Source organism: Oryctolagus cuniculus, chromosome 18, assembly GCF_051225735.1.
Source record: "Oryctolagus cuniculus isolate XC-2025 breed Fujian yellow rabbit chromosome 18, ASM5122573v1, whole genome shotgun sequence".
Taxonomy (NCBI): Eukaryota; Metazoa; Chordata; class Mammalia; order Lagomorpha; family Leporidae; genus Oryctolagus; species Oryctolagus cuniculus.
This window is the reverse complement of record NC_142884.1, coordinates 31,417,786-31,432,725: the sequence shown is the minus strand read 5'-3', so window position 1 is coordinate 31,432,725 and position 14,940 is coordinate 31,417,786. Positions and strand designations below refer to the sequence as shown.

The following is a 14,940-nucleotide window of genomic DNA, read 5'->3' as shown; positions in this document are numbered from 1 at the left end:
TACAAACAAGAGTTTGGGCGGAGTAGCCATTATGAAATAAAAAACACAACAAAAAGGTGTTTGAAGCTTAGAAAAATACAGGTAACACGACCAAGGTGAGTTTTTGTGTTTTGGAAAATCAAATGGAACACTTTGGCTGAGGTGACAGATATTAATTGCCTCCAAACTGAGTTTCACTGCGATTTTCAGGTTAATTCAGTCATAATTCCACAGGCAGTCAGCTGGAGGGGTGGATGAATCGGGGAACAGCTGGTTTCCTTGCGACTAAATCAAGCCCAATATCATTATGGATTCTTGCATTTCTTTGGCTTTTTTCTCCTTTTTCTTATTTATCATGGTTTGTAATAAATTTTCTGATGTGAGCTTTGGTTTTGAGGCGGCAATATGGCTTCAGGGCACCGGAGGAATGGTCTTTTTCAAACAGGGTACAGATGTTGGCTTGCTCCAATTCTGGCTTGCTGTCATTGTTTTGGGTGCCTCAGCCGATTTGTGGTTTCTTGAGCCACAATGTCCTAAATGTTTTCAGGGTCTGAGTTGGTTTTGCCTTCTTCCTTCCCAAATTTTGTATTCTGATGGAATACAAACAAGAGTTTGGACAGAGCAGTCATTATGAAATAAAAAACACAACAAATAGGCGTTTGAAGCTTATAAGTCTACTCGAAACACGACCAAGATGAGTATTTGTGTTTTGGAAAATAAAATGGAACACTTTGTTGAGGTCACAGATATTAATGGCCTCCAAACTGAGTTTGACTACGATTTTCAGGTGAATTCAGTGAGAATTCCACAGGCAGTCAGCAGGAGGGGTGGATGAATCTGGGAGCAGCCGGTTTCCTTGCGACTAAATCCAGCCCAATATCAGAAAGGTCTCCTGTATTTCTTTGGCATTTTTCTCATTTTTGATTTATCCTGCTTTGTAATGAATTTTCTGATGTGAGATTTGGTTTTGAGGCTGCAATATGGAGTTTAGGGCACAAGAGGTAGGTTTTTTTTTTTTTTAAACAGGGCACAGCTCTTGGCTTGCTCCAATTCTGGCTTGCTGTCATTGTTTTGCATGCCTCAGCTCAATTTCGGTTTGTAGAGTGGCAATTTCCTAAATGTTTTCTGGGTCTGAGTTGGTTTTGCCTTCTTCCTTCCCAAATTTTGTATTCTGTCGCATTACAAACAAGAGTTTGGACAGAGCAGCCATTATGAAATAAAAAACACAACAAATAGGCGTTTGACGCTTATAAGTCTACTGGTAACGAGACCAAGGTGAGTTTTTGATTTTGGAAAATAAAATGGAACACTTTGGCTGAGGTGACAGATATTAATTGCCTCCAAACTGAGGTTCACTGCGATTTTCAGGTTAATTCAGTCATAATTCCACAGGCAGTCAGCTGGAGGGGTGGATGAATCTGGGAACAGCCAATTTCCTTGCGACTAAATCCAGCCCAATATCATTATGGATTCTTGCATTTCTTTGGCTTTTTTCTCATTTTTCTTATTTATCATGGTTTGTAATGAATTTTCTGATGTGAGCTTTGGTTTTGAGGCTGCAATATGGAGTTCAGGGCACAAGAGGAAGGTTATTTTTCAAAAAGGGCACAGCTGTTGACTTGCTCCAAGTCTGCCTTGCTGTCATTGTTTTTGGTGCCTCAGCTGACTTTTGGTTTCTTGAGCGGCAATTTCCTAAATGTTTTCTGGGTCTGAGAGGTTTTTACCTTCTTCCTTCCCAAATTTTGTATTGTGACGCAATACAAACATGAGTTCAGACAGAGTAGCGATTATGAAATAAAAAACACAACAAATAGGCGTTTGAAGCTTAGAAATCTACAGGTTCACGACCAAGGTGAGTTTTTGTGTTTTGAAAAATCAAATGGAACACTTTGGCTGAGGTGACAGATATTAATTGCCTCCAAACTGAGGTTCACTGCGATTTTCCTGTTAATTCAGTCATAATTCCACAGGCATCAGCTGGAGGGGTGGATGAATCTGGGAACAGCCAATTTCCTTGCGACTCAATCAAGCCCAATATCATTATGGATTCTTGCATTTCTTTGGCTTTTTTCTGATTTTCCTTATTTATCATGGTTTGTAATGAATTTTCTGATGTGAGCTTTGGTTTTGAGGCTGCAATATCGAGTTCAGGGCACCAGAGGAAGGTTTTTTTTCAAAAAGTGCACAGCTGTTGACTTGCTCCTATTCTGCCTTGCTGTCATTGTTTTGGGTGCCTCAGCCAATTATTGGTCTTTTGAGCGACAATTTACTACATGTTTTCAGGGTCTGAGTTGGTTTTGCCTTCTTCCTTCCCAAATGTTGTATTCTGACGCCATACAAACAAGAGTTTCGGCAGAGTAGCCATTATGCAATAAAATCACAACAAATAGGTTTTGAAGCTTATAAATCCATAGGTAACACGAGCAAGGTGAGTTTTTGTGTTTTGGAAAATAAAATGGAACACTTTGGCTGAGGTGACAGATATTAATTGCCTCCAAACTGAGTTTCACTGCGATTTTCAGGTGAATTCAGGCAGATCCACAGGCAGTCAGCTGGAGGTGTGGATGAATCCGGGAACAGCCGGTTTCCTTGCGACTAAATCAAGCCCAATATCATTCTTGATTCTTGCATTTCTTTGGCTTTTTTCTCCTTTTTCTGATATAGCATGCTTTGTAATGAATTTTCTGATGTGAGCTTTGGTTTTGAGGCTGCAATATGGAGTTCAGGGCACCTGAGGAATGGTCTTTTTCAAACAGGGCACAGCTGTTGGCCTGCACCAATTCTGGCTTGCTGTCATTGTTTTGAGTGCCTCAGCCGATTTGTGGTTTCTTGAGCGGCAATTTCCTAAATGTTTTCTGGGTCTGAGTTGGTTTTGCCTTCTTCCTTCCCAAATTTTGTATTCTGACGCCATGCAAACAAGAGTTTCGGCAGGGTAGCCATTATGAAATGAAAAACACCACAAATAGGCTTTTGAAGCTTAGAAATGTACTGGTAACACAACAAAGGTGAGTTTTTGTGTTTTGGAAAATAAAATGGAACACTTTGGCTGAGGTGACAGATATTAATTGCCTCCAAACTGAGTTTCACTGCGATTTTCAGGTTAATTCAGTCAGAATTCCACAGGCAGTCAGCTGGAGGGGTGGATGAATCCGGGAACAGCCCGTTTTCTTGCGACTAAATGAAGCCCAATATCATTATGGATTCTTGATTTCTTTGGCTTTTTTCTCATTTTTCTTATTTATCATGGTTTGTAATGAATTTTCTGATGTGAGCTTTGGTTTTGAGGCTGTAATACGGAGTTCAGGGCACCGGGGGAACGGTCTTTTTCAAACAGAGCACAGCTGTTGGCCTGCTCCAATTCTGGTTTGCTGTCATTGTTTTGGGTGCCTCAGCCAATTAGTGGTTTTTTGAGCAGCAATTTCTTGAAAGTCTTCTGGGTCTGAGTTGGTTTTGCCTTCTTCCTTCCCAAATATTGTATTCTGATGCAATACAAACAAGAATTTGGGCAGAGTGGCCATTATGAAATAAAAAACACAACAAATAGGTTTTGAAGCTTCGAAATCCAGAGGTAACATGGCCAAGGTGAGTTTTTGTGTTTTGGAAAATCAAATGGAACAGTTTGGCTGAGGTGACATATATTAATTGCCTCCAAACTGAGTTTCACTGCGATTTTCCGGTTAATTCAGTCAGAATTCCACAGGCAGTCAGCTGGAGGGGTGGATGAATCTGGGAACAGCCAGTTTCCTTGAAACTAAATCCAGCCCAACATCATTATGTATTCTTGCATTTCTTTGGCTTTTGTCTCATTTTTCTGATTTATCATGGTTTGTAATGAATTTTCTGATGTGAGCTTCGGTTTTGAGGCTGGCATATGGAGTTCAGGGCACAAGAGGAAGGTTCTTATTCAATCAGGGCACAGCTGCTGGGTTACTCCAATTCTGGCTTACTGTCATTGTTTTGGTTGCCTCTGCCGATTTGAGGTTTCTTGAGCATCAATTTCCTAAATGTTTTGTTCGTCTGAGTTGGTTTTCCTTCTTCCTTCCAAAATTTTGTATTCTGACCCAATACAAAAAAGAGTTTGGACAGACTTGCCATTTTGCCATAAAAAAAAAAAACACAATAAATAGGCGTTTGAAGCTTAGAAATCCACAGGTAATACGACCAAGGTGAGTTTTTGTGTTTTGGAAAATAAAATGGGACACTTTGGCTGAGGTGACAGATATTAATTGCCTCCAAACTGAGTTTCCCTGCGATTTTCCGGATAATTCCGTCAGAATTCCACAGGCAGTCAGCTGGAGGGGTGGATGAATCTGGGAATAGCCGGTTTCCTTTTGACTAAATCAAGCCCAATATCATTATGGATTCTTGCGTTTCTTTGGCTTTTTTCTCATTTTTCTTATGTATCATGTTTTGTAATGAGTTTTCTGATGTGAGCTTTGGTTTTAAGCTGGCATATTCAGTTCAGGGCACCAGAGGAAGGTTGTTTTTCAATCAGGGCACAGCTGTTGGTCTGCTCCAATTCTGGCTTGCTGTCATTGTTTTGGGTGCCTCAGCTGATTTGTGGATTCTTGAGTGGCAATATCCTAAATGTTTTCTGGGTCTGAGTTAGTTTTGCCTTCTTATTCCCAAATTTTGTATTCTGATGCAATACAAGCAAGATTTTGACAGAGTAGACATTATGAAAGAAAAAAAAAAAAACAAAGCAAATTGGCCTTTCATGTTTAGAACTGTACAGGCAACACAATCAAGATGAGTTTCTGTGTTTTGGAAAATGACTTGGACTCCTTCTGCCGAGGGGACAGATACTAATTTCCTCCAAATTGAGTGTGAGTGCAATTTTGAGGTGAATTCAATCAGAATTCCAAAGTCAGTCTGTTTAAGGGTGGGATGAATCCTGAAACAGCCAGTTTCCTTGTGTCTAAATCCAGCCAAATATCACAAAGGACTCTTGCATTTCTTTGGCTTTTTCACATTTCCCTTATTTATCATGGTTTGTAATGAATTTTCTGATGTGAGCTTTGGTTTTGAGGCTGCAATATGGAGTTCATGGCACAAGAGAATGGTTCTTTTTCAATTGGGGCACAGTTGTTGGCTTGCTCCAATTCTGGCTTGCTGTCATTGTTGGGTGCCTCAGCTGACTTTTGGTTTCTTGAGGGTCAGTTTGCTGAATATTTTCTGGGTCTGAGTTGGTTTTCCCTTCTTCATACCCAAATTGTGTATTCTCATGCAATACAAGCAAGATTGTCGACAGAGTAGCCATTATGAAAGAAAACAAAAAACACAGCAAATTGGCCTTTCAGGATTAGAAATCTACAGGCAACATGACCAAGATGAGTTTCTGTGGTTTGGAAAATGATATGGAACCCTTCTGCTGAGGGGAGAGATACTAATTCATCCAAATTGAATGTGAGTGGGATTTTGAGGTGAATTCAATCAGAAGTCCAAAGTCAGTCTGTGGATGGGGGGATGAATCTGGAAACAGCCAGGTTCCTTTTGTCTAATCCCGCCAAGTATCACAAAGGACTCTTGCATTTCTTTGGCTTTTTCACATTTCCATTATTCATCATGGTTTGTAATGAATTTTCTGATGTGAGCTTTGGTTTTGAGGCTGCAATATGGAGTTCAGGGCACAAGAGGAATGGTCTTTTTCAAACAGGGCACAGCTGTTGGCCTGCTCCAATTCTGGCTTGCTGTCATTGTTTTGGGTGCCTCAGCTGACTTTTAGTTTCTTGAGCGGCAATTTCCTAAATGTTTTCTGGGTCTGAATTGGGTTTGCGTTCTTCCTTCCCAAATGTTGTACTCTGATGCCATACAAACAAGAGTTTGGGGAGAGTAGCCATTATGAAATAAAAACACAACAAATAGGCATTTGAAGCTTTGAAATCTACAGGTAACACGACCAAGGTGAGGTTTTGTGTTTTGGAAAATCAAATGGAACACTTTGGCTGAGGTGACAGATATTAATTGCCTCCAAACTGAGTTTCACTGTGTTTCTCCGGTTAATTCACTCAGAATTCCACAGGCTGTCAGCTGGAGGGGTGGATGTATCTGGGAACAGCCAGTTTCCTTGCGACTAAATCAAGCCCAATATCATTATGGATTCTTCCATTTCTTTGGCTTTTTTATCATTTTTCTTATTTTTTATGGTTTGTAATGAATTTTCTGATGTGAGCTTTGCTTTTGAGGATGGAATATGGAGTTCAGGGCACAAGAGGAAGGTTCTATTTCAATGAGGGCATAGCTGTTGTCTTGCTCCAATTCTGGCTTGCTGTCATTGTTTTCGATACCTCAGCTAATTTGTGGTTTCTTGAGCGGCAATTTCCTAAATGTTTTGTGCATCTGAGTTGGTTTTTCCTTCTTCCTTCCCTAATTTTGTATTCTGAGGCAACACAAACAAGAGTTTGGACAGAGTAGCAATTATGAAATAAAAAACACAACAAATAGGCATTTGAAGCTTAGAAATCTACAGGTAACATTACCAAGGTGAGTTTTTGTGTTTTGGAAAAAAAAAATGGAACACTTTGGCTGAGGTGACAGATATTAATTGCCTCCAAACTGAGTTTCACTGCGATATTCAGGTGAATTCAGTCAGAATTCCACAGGCAGTCAGCTGGAGGGGTGGATGAATCCGGGAACAGCCAGTTTCCTTGCAACTAAATCAAGCCCAATATCATTATTGATTCTTGCATTTCTTTGGCTTTTTTCTCCTTTTTCTTATTTATCATGGGTTGTAATGAATTTTCTGATGTCAGCTTTGGTTTTGAGGCTGCAATATGGAGTTCAGGGCACCGGGGGAATGGACCTTTTAAACAGGGCAAAGCTGTTGGCCTGCTCCAATTCTGGCTTGCTGTCATTGTTTTGAGCCTCAGCCGATTTGTGGTTTCCTAAGCTGCAATTTCCTACGTGTTTTCTGCGTCTGAGTTGGTTATGCCTTCTACCTTCCCAAATTTTGTATTCTGATTTCTACAAACAAGAGTTTGGGGAGAGTAGCCATTATGACATAAAAAACACAGCAAATAGGATATTGAAGCTTATAAATCTACAGGTAACAAGACCAAGGGGAGTTTTTGTGTTTTGGAAAATAAAATGGAACACTTTGGCTGAGGTGACAGATATTAATTGCCTCCAAACTGAGTTTCACTGCGATTTTCTGGTTAATTCAGTCATAATTGCACAGGCAGTCAGCTGGAGGGGTGGATGAATCCGGGAACAGCCGGTTTCCTTGCGACTGAATCAAGCCCAATATCATTATGAATTCTTGCATTTCTTTGGCTTTTTTCTCCTTTTTCTTATTTATCATGGTTTGTAATGAATTTTCTGATATGAGCTTTGGTTTTGAGGCTGCAGTATGGAGTTCACGGCACTGAAAGTATGGTCATTTTAAACAGGGTACAGCTGTGGCTTGCTACAATTCTGGCTTGCCTTCATTGTTTTGGGTGCCTCAGCTGATTTTGGTTTCTTGAGCGGCAATTTTTTAAATGTTTTCTGGGTCTGAGTTGGTTTTACCGTCTTCGTATCCAAATTTTCTTTTCTGCTGCCATACAAACAAGAGTTTGGGCAGAATAGCCATTATGAAATAAAAAACACAACAAATAGGCGTTTGAAGCTTAGAAATCTACAGGTAACATGACCAAGGTGAGTTTTTGTGTTTTGGAAAATAAAATGGAACACTTTGGCTGAGGTGACAGATAGTAATTGCCTCCAAACGGAGTTTCACTGTGATTTTCAGGTTAATTCAGTTAGAAATCCACAGGCAGTCAGCTGGAGGGCTGGATGAATCCGGGAACAGCAGGTTTCCTTGCGACTGATTCAAGCCCAATATTATGCATTCTTGCATTTCCTTGTCTTTTTTCTCATTTTTCTTATTTTTTATGGTTTGTAATGAATTTTCTGATGTGAGCTTTGGTTTTGAGGCTGCAATATGGAGTTCAGGGCAGAAGAGGTAGGTTCTTTTTCAATCAGGGTACAGCTGTTGGCTTGCTCTAATTCTGGCTTGCTATCATTGTTTTGGGTGCCTCAGCTGACTTTTGGTTTCTTGAGTGGCAATTTCCTAAATGTTTTCTGGGTCTGAGTTGGTTTTGCCTTCTTCCTTCCCAAATTATGTATTCTGATGCCATAGAAACAAGAGTTTCAGCAGAGTAGCCACTATGAAATAAAAAACACAACAAATAGGCGTTTAAACCTTCAAAATCTACCAGTAACATGACCAAAGTGAGTTTTTGTGTTTTGGAAAATCAAATGGAACACTTTGGCTGAGGTGACAGATAGTAATTGCCTCCAAACTGAGTTTCACTGCGATTTTCAGGTTAATTCAGTCAGAATTCCACAGGCTGTCAGCTGGAGGTGTGGATGAATCCGGGAACAGCCGGTTTCCTTGTGACTATTCAGGCCAAATGTCATTATGGATTCTTGCATTTCTTTGGATTTTTTCTATGTTTTCTTATTTATCATGGATTGTAATGAATTTTCTGATGTGAGTTTTGGTTTTGAGGCTGCAATATGGAGTTCAGGGCACCAGAGGAATGGTCTTTTTCAAACAGGGCACAGCTGTTGGCCTGCTTCAATTCTGGCTTGCTGTCATTGTTTTGGGTGCCTCACCTGATTTTTGGTTTCTTGAGCGGCAATTTCCTAAATGTTTTCGGGGTCTGAGTTGGTTTTGCCTTCTTCCTTCCCAAATTATGTATTCTGATGGCACACAAACAAGAGTTTGGGCAGATTAGCCATTATGAAATAAAAAACACAAGAAATAGGCGTTTAAACCTACAAAATCTACTGGTAACTTGACCAAAGTGAGTTTTTGTGTTTTGGAAAAACAAATGGAACACTTTGGCTGAGGTGACAGATAGTAATTGGCTCCAAACTGAGTTTCACTGGGATTTTCAGGTGAATTCAGTCAGAATTCCACAGGCAGTGAGCTGGAGCAAAGGATGAATCCGGGAACAGCTGGTTTCCTTGTGACTGATTCAAGCCCAATATCATTATGGATTCTAGCATTTCTTTGGCTTTTTTCTCCTTTTTCTTATTTATCATGGTTTGTAATGAATTTTCTGATGTGAGCTTTGGTTTTGAGGCTGCAATCTGGAGTTCAGGGTGCAAGAGGAAGGCTCTTTTTCAAACAGGGCACAGAAGTTGGCCTGCTCCAATTCTGGCTTGCTGTCATTGTTTTGGGTGCCTCAGCCGATATGTGGTTTGTGAGTGGCAATTTCCTAAATGTTTTCTGGGTCTGAGTTGGTTTTGCCTTCTTCCTTCCCAAATTTTGTATGCTGACGCCATACAAATAAGAGTTTCGGCAGAGTAGGCATTATGAAATAGGAAAACTCAACAAAAGGGGTTTGAAGCTTAGAAATCTACAGGTAACATGACCAAGGTGAGATTTGTGTTTTGCAAAATCAAATGGAACACTTTGGCTGAGGTGACAGATATTAATTGCCTCCAAACTGAGTTTCCCTGCGATTTTCAGGATAATTCTGTCAGAATTCCACAGGCAGTCAGCTGGAGGGGTGGATGATTCCTGGAACAACCGGTTTCCTAGCGACTAAATCAAGCCCTATATCATTATGGATTCTTGCTTTTCTTTTGCTTTTTTCTCCTTTTCTTATTTATCATGGTTTGTAATGAATGTTCTGATGTGAGCTTTGGTTCTGAGGCTGGAATATTGAGTTCTGGGCAGAAGAGGAAGGTTCTTTTTCAAACAGGGCACAGCTGTTGGCTTGCTCCAATTCTGGCTTGCTGTCATTGCTTTGGGTGCCTCAGCTGACTTGGTTTCTTGAGTGGCAATTTCCTAAATGTTTTCTGGGTCTGAGTTGGTTTTGCCTTCTTCCTTCCCAAATTTTGTATTCTGACGCCAAACAAACAAGAGTTTGGGCAGAGTAGCCATTATGAAATGAAAAACACAACAAATAGGCATTTGAAGCTTAGAAATCTACAGGTAACACGACCAAGGTGATTTTTTGTGTTTTGGAAAATAAAATGGAACACTTTGGCTGAGGTGACAGATATTAATTGCCTCCAAACTGAGTTTCACTGCGATTTTCAGGTTAATTCAGTCAGAATTCCACAGGCTGTCAGCTGGAGGGGTGAATGAATCCGCGAACAGCCGGCTTCCATGTGACTAAATGAAGCCCAATAACATTACGGATTCTTGCATTTCTTTGGCTTTTTTTCTCCTTTTTCTTATTTATCATGGTTTGTAATGAATTTTCTGATGTGAGCTTTGGTTTTGAGGCTGCAATATGGAGTTCAGGGAGCAAGAGGAAGGTTCTGTTTCAAACAGGGCACAGCTATTGGCCTGCCCCAATTCTGGCTTGCTTTCATTGTTTTGGGATCCTCAGCTGATTTGTGGTTTCTTGAGTGGCAATTTGCGAAATGTTTTCTGGGTCTGAGTTGGTTTTGCCTTCTTCCTTCCCAAATTTTGTATTCTGACGCCATACAAACAAGAGTTTCGGTAGAATAGCCATTATGAAATAAAAAACACAAGAAATAGGCGTTTGAAGCTTAGAAATCTACAGGTAACACGACCAAGGTGAGTTTTTGTGTTTTGCAAAATAAAATGGAACACTTTGGCTGAGGTGACAGATATTAATTGCCTCCAAAGTGAGTTTCACTGCGATTTTCAGGTTAATTCAGTCAGAATTGCACAGCCAGTCAGCTGGAGCAGTGGATGAATCCGGGTACAGCCGGTTTCCTTGCGACTATATCAACTCTGATTTCATTATGGATTCTTCCATTTCTTTGGGTTTTTTCTCCTTTTTCTTATTTATCATGGTTTGTAATGAATTTTCCGATGTGAGCTTTGGTTTTGAGGCTGCAATATGGACTTCAGGGCACCGGAGGAATGGTCTTTTTCAAGCAGGGCACAGCTGTTGGCCTGCTTCAATTCTGGCTTGCTGTCTTTGTTTTGGGTGCCTCAGCCGATTTGTGGTTTCTTGAGCAGCAATTTCCTATATGTTTTCTGGTTCTCAGTTGCTTTTCCCTTCTACCTTCCCAAATTTTGTATTCTGACGCCATACAAACAAGACTGTGGGCAGAGTAGCCATTATGAAATAAAACACAAAACAAATAGTTGTTTGAAGCTTAGAAATCTACAGGTAACACGACCAAGGTGAGGTTTTGTGTTTTGGAAAATCAAATGGAACACTTTGGCTGAGGTGACAGATATTAATTGCCTCCAAACTGAGTTTCCCTGTGATTTTCAGGTTAATTCAGTCAGAAATCCACAGGCCGTCAGCTGGAGGGGTGGATGAATCCGGAAACAGCCGGTTTCCTTGCGACTAAATCAAGCCCAATATCATTATGGTTTCTTCTATTTCTTTGGCTTTTTTCTCTTTTCTCTAATTTATCATGGTTTGTAATGAATTTTCTGATGTGAGCTTTGGTTTTGAGGCTGCAATATGGAGTTCAGGGCACAAGAGGAAGGTTCTTTTTCAATCAGGGCACAGCTGTTGGCCTGCTTCAATTCTGGCTTGCTGTCATTGTTTTGGGTGCCTCAGCCAATTTGTATTTCTTGAGCGGCAATTTCCTAAATGTTTTCTTGGTCGGAGTTGGTTTTGCCTTCTTCCTTCCCAAATGTTGTATTCTGACGCAATACAAACAAGAGTTTGGACAGAGTAGCCATTATGAATTAAAAAAGACAACACATAGGCGTTTGAACCTTAGAAATCTACAGGTAACACGACCAAGGTGAGTTTTTGTGTTTTGGAAAATGAAATGGAACAGTTTGGCTGAAGTGACAGATATTAATTGCCTCCAAACTGAGTTTCACTGCGATTTTCAGGTTAATTCAGTCAGAATTCCACAGGCAGTCAGCTGGAGGGGTGGATGAACCCGGGAACAGCTGATTTCCTTGCAACTTAATCAAGAACAATATCATTATGGATTCTTGCATTTTTTTGGTTTTTTCTCATTTTTCTTATTCATCATGGTTTGTAATAAATTTTCTGTTGTAAGCTTTGGTTTTGAGGCTGGTATATTGAGTTCAGGGCACAAGAGGAAGGTTTTTTTTCTATCAGGGCACAGCTGTTGGCTTGCTCAAATTCTGGCTTGCTGTCGTAGTTTTGAGTGCCTCAGCCGATTTTGGTTTCTTGAGCTGGAATTTCCTAAATGTTTTCTGGGTCTGAGTTGGTTTTGCCTTCTTCGTTCCCAAATTTTGTGTTCTGACGCCATACAAACAAGAGTATCAGTGGAGTAGCCATTATGAAATAAAAACACAACAAATAGGCGTTTGAACCTTAGAAATCTACAGGTAACACAACGAAGGTGAGTTTTTGTGTTTTGGAAAATAAAATGAAACAGTTTGGCTGAGGTGACAGATATTAATTGCCTCCAAACTGAGTTTCACTGGGATTTTCAGGTTAATTCAGTCAGAATTCCACAGGCAGTCAGCTGGAGCAGTGGATGAATCCGGGAACAGCCGGTTTCCTTGCGATTATATCAACTCCGATTTCATTATGGATTCTTCCATTTCTTTGGCTTTTTTCTCATTTTTCTTATTTATCATGGTTTGTAATGAATTTTCTGATTTGAGCTGGGGTTTTGAGGCTGGCATATTGAGTTCAGGGCACAAGAGGAATGGTCTTTTTCAAACAGGGCAAAGCTGTTGGCCTGCTTCAATTCTGGCTTACTGTCATTGTTTTGGGTGCCTCAGCCGATTTGTGGTTTCTTGAACCTCAATTTCCTAAATGTTTTCTGGGTCTGAGTTGCTTTTCCCTTCTTCCTTCCCAAATTTTGTATTCTGACGCCATACAAACAAGACTGTGGGCCGAGTAGCCATTATGAAATAAAACACAAAACAAATAGGCATTTGAAGCTTGGAAATCTACAGGAAACACGACCAAGGTGAGGTTTTGTGTTTTGGAAAATCAAATGGAACACTTTGGCTGAGGTGACAGATATTAATTGCCTCCAAACTGAGTTTCCCTGCGATTTTCAGGTTAATTCAGTCAGAAATCCACAGGCAGTCAGCTGGAGGGGTGGATGAACCCGGGAACAGCTGGTTTCCTTGCAACTTAATCAAGAACAATATCATTATGGATTCTTGCATTTTTTTTGGTTTTTTCTCCTTTTTCTTATTTATCATGGTTTGTAATGAATTTTCTGTTGTAAGCTTTGGTTTTGAGGCTGGTATATTGAGTTCAGGGCACAAGAGGAAGGTTCTTTTTCAATCAGGGCACAGCTGTTGGCTTGCTCAAATTCTGGCTTGCTGTCGTAGTTTTGTGTGCCTCAGCCGATTTGTGGTTTCTTGAGCGGCAATTTCGTAAATGTTTTCTGGGTCTGAGTTGGTTTTGCCTTCTTCCTTCCCAAATGTTGTATTCTGACGCAATACAAACAAGAGTTTGGACAGAGTAGCCATTATGAAATAAAAATAACACTACAAATAGGCGTTTGAAGATTATATTCTACAGGTAACACGACCGAGGTGAGTTTTTGTGTTTTGCAAAATAAAATGAAACAGTTTGGCTGAGGTGAAAGATATTAATTGCCTCCAAACTGAGTTTCCCTGCGATTTTCAGGTTAATTCAGTCAGAGTTCCACAGGCAGTCAGCTGGAGCAGTGGATGAATCCGGGAACAGCTGGTTTCCTTGCGACTATATCAACTCCGATATCATTATGGATTCTTGCATTTTTTTGGCTTTTTTCTCTTTTTTCTTATTTATCATGGTTTGTAATGAATTTTCTGATGTGAGCTTTGGTTTTGAGGCTGGCAAATTGAGTTCAGGGCACGAGAGGAATGGTCTTTTTCAATCAGGGCACAGCTGTTGGCTTGCTCCAATTCTGGCTTGCTGTCCTTGTTTTGGGTGCCTCGGCCATTAGGAAAGAAAAAAAAAAAAAAACACAGAAAATTGCCCTTTCGGGAGTAGAAATCTACAGGCAGCACGACCAATATGAGTTTCTGTGTTTGGGAAATGACATGGAACCCTTTTCTTGAGGGGACAGATTCTAACTCCCTAAAAATTGAGTGTGAGTGCGATTTTGTGGTCAATTCACTCAGAATTCCAAAGTCAGTCTGTGGAAGGGGGCAATGAATCTGGAACCAGCCAGTTTCCTTGTGTCTAAATCCAGCCAAATATCACAAAGGACTCTTGCATTTCTTTGGCTTTTTCACATTTCCCTTATTTATCATGGTTTGTAATGAATTTTCTAATGTGAGCTTTGGTTTTGAGGTGGCAATATTGAGTTCAGGGCACAAGAGGAATGGTCTTTTTCAAACAGGGCACAGCTGTTGGCTTGCTCCAATTCTGGCTTCCTGTCATTGTTTTGGGTGCCTCAGCCGATTTGTGGTTTCTTGAGTGGCAATTTCCTACATATTTTCTGGGTCTGAGTCGGTTTTGCCTTCTTATTCCCAAATTTTGTATTCTGATGCAATCGAAGCAAGATTTTGGACAGAGTAGACATTATGAAAGAAAAAAAAAAAAAAACACAGCGCATTGTCCTTTTTGGATTAGAAATCTACAGGCAACACGACCAAGATGAGTTTCTTTGTTTTGGAAAATGATATGGAACCCTTCTGCTGAGGGGACAGATACTAATACCCTCCAAATTGAGTGTGAGTGCGATTTTGAGATGAATTCAATCAGATTCCAAAGTCAGTTTGTGGAAGGGGGACGAATCTGGAAACAGCCAGTTTTCTTGTGTCTAAATCCAGTCCAATATTACAAAGGACTCTTGCATTTCTTTGGTTTTTCCACATTTCCCTTATTTATGATGGTTTGTAATGAATTTTCTGATATGAGCTTTGGTTTTGAGGCGGCAATATGGAGTTCAGGGTAACAGAGGAATGGTCTTTTTCAAACAGGGCACAGCTGTTGGCTTGCTCCAATTCTGGCTTGCTGTCATTGTTTTGGGTGCCTCAGCTGACTTTTGGTTTCTTGAGCGGCAATTTCCTAAATGTTTTCTGGGTCTGAGTTGGTTTTGCCTTCTTCCTTCCCAAATTTTGTATTCTGACACCATACAAACAAGAGTTTG

At 40.3% G+C, this 14,940-nt stretch overlaps 1 long non-coding RNA gene across 1 annotated transcript in view; it reads left to right on the top strand.

The window, feature by feature from the left end:
• The first annotated feature begins 757 nt into the window (after nt 1–757).
• The window catches only part of LOC149120906 (uncharacterized), a 35,545-nt gene continuing 21,362 nt past the window's right edge, over nt 758–14,940 (top strand). The window contains exon 1 of the long non-coding RNA XR_016224948.1: nt 758–866. This is a non-coding gene — a long non-coding RNA (uncharacterized LOC149120906). The remainder of the gene's footprint in view (nt 867–14,940) is intronic.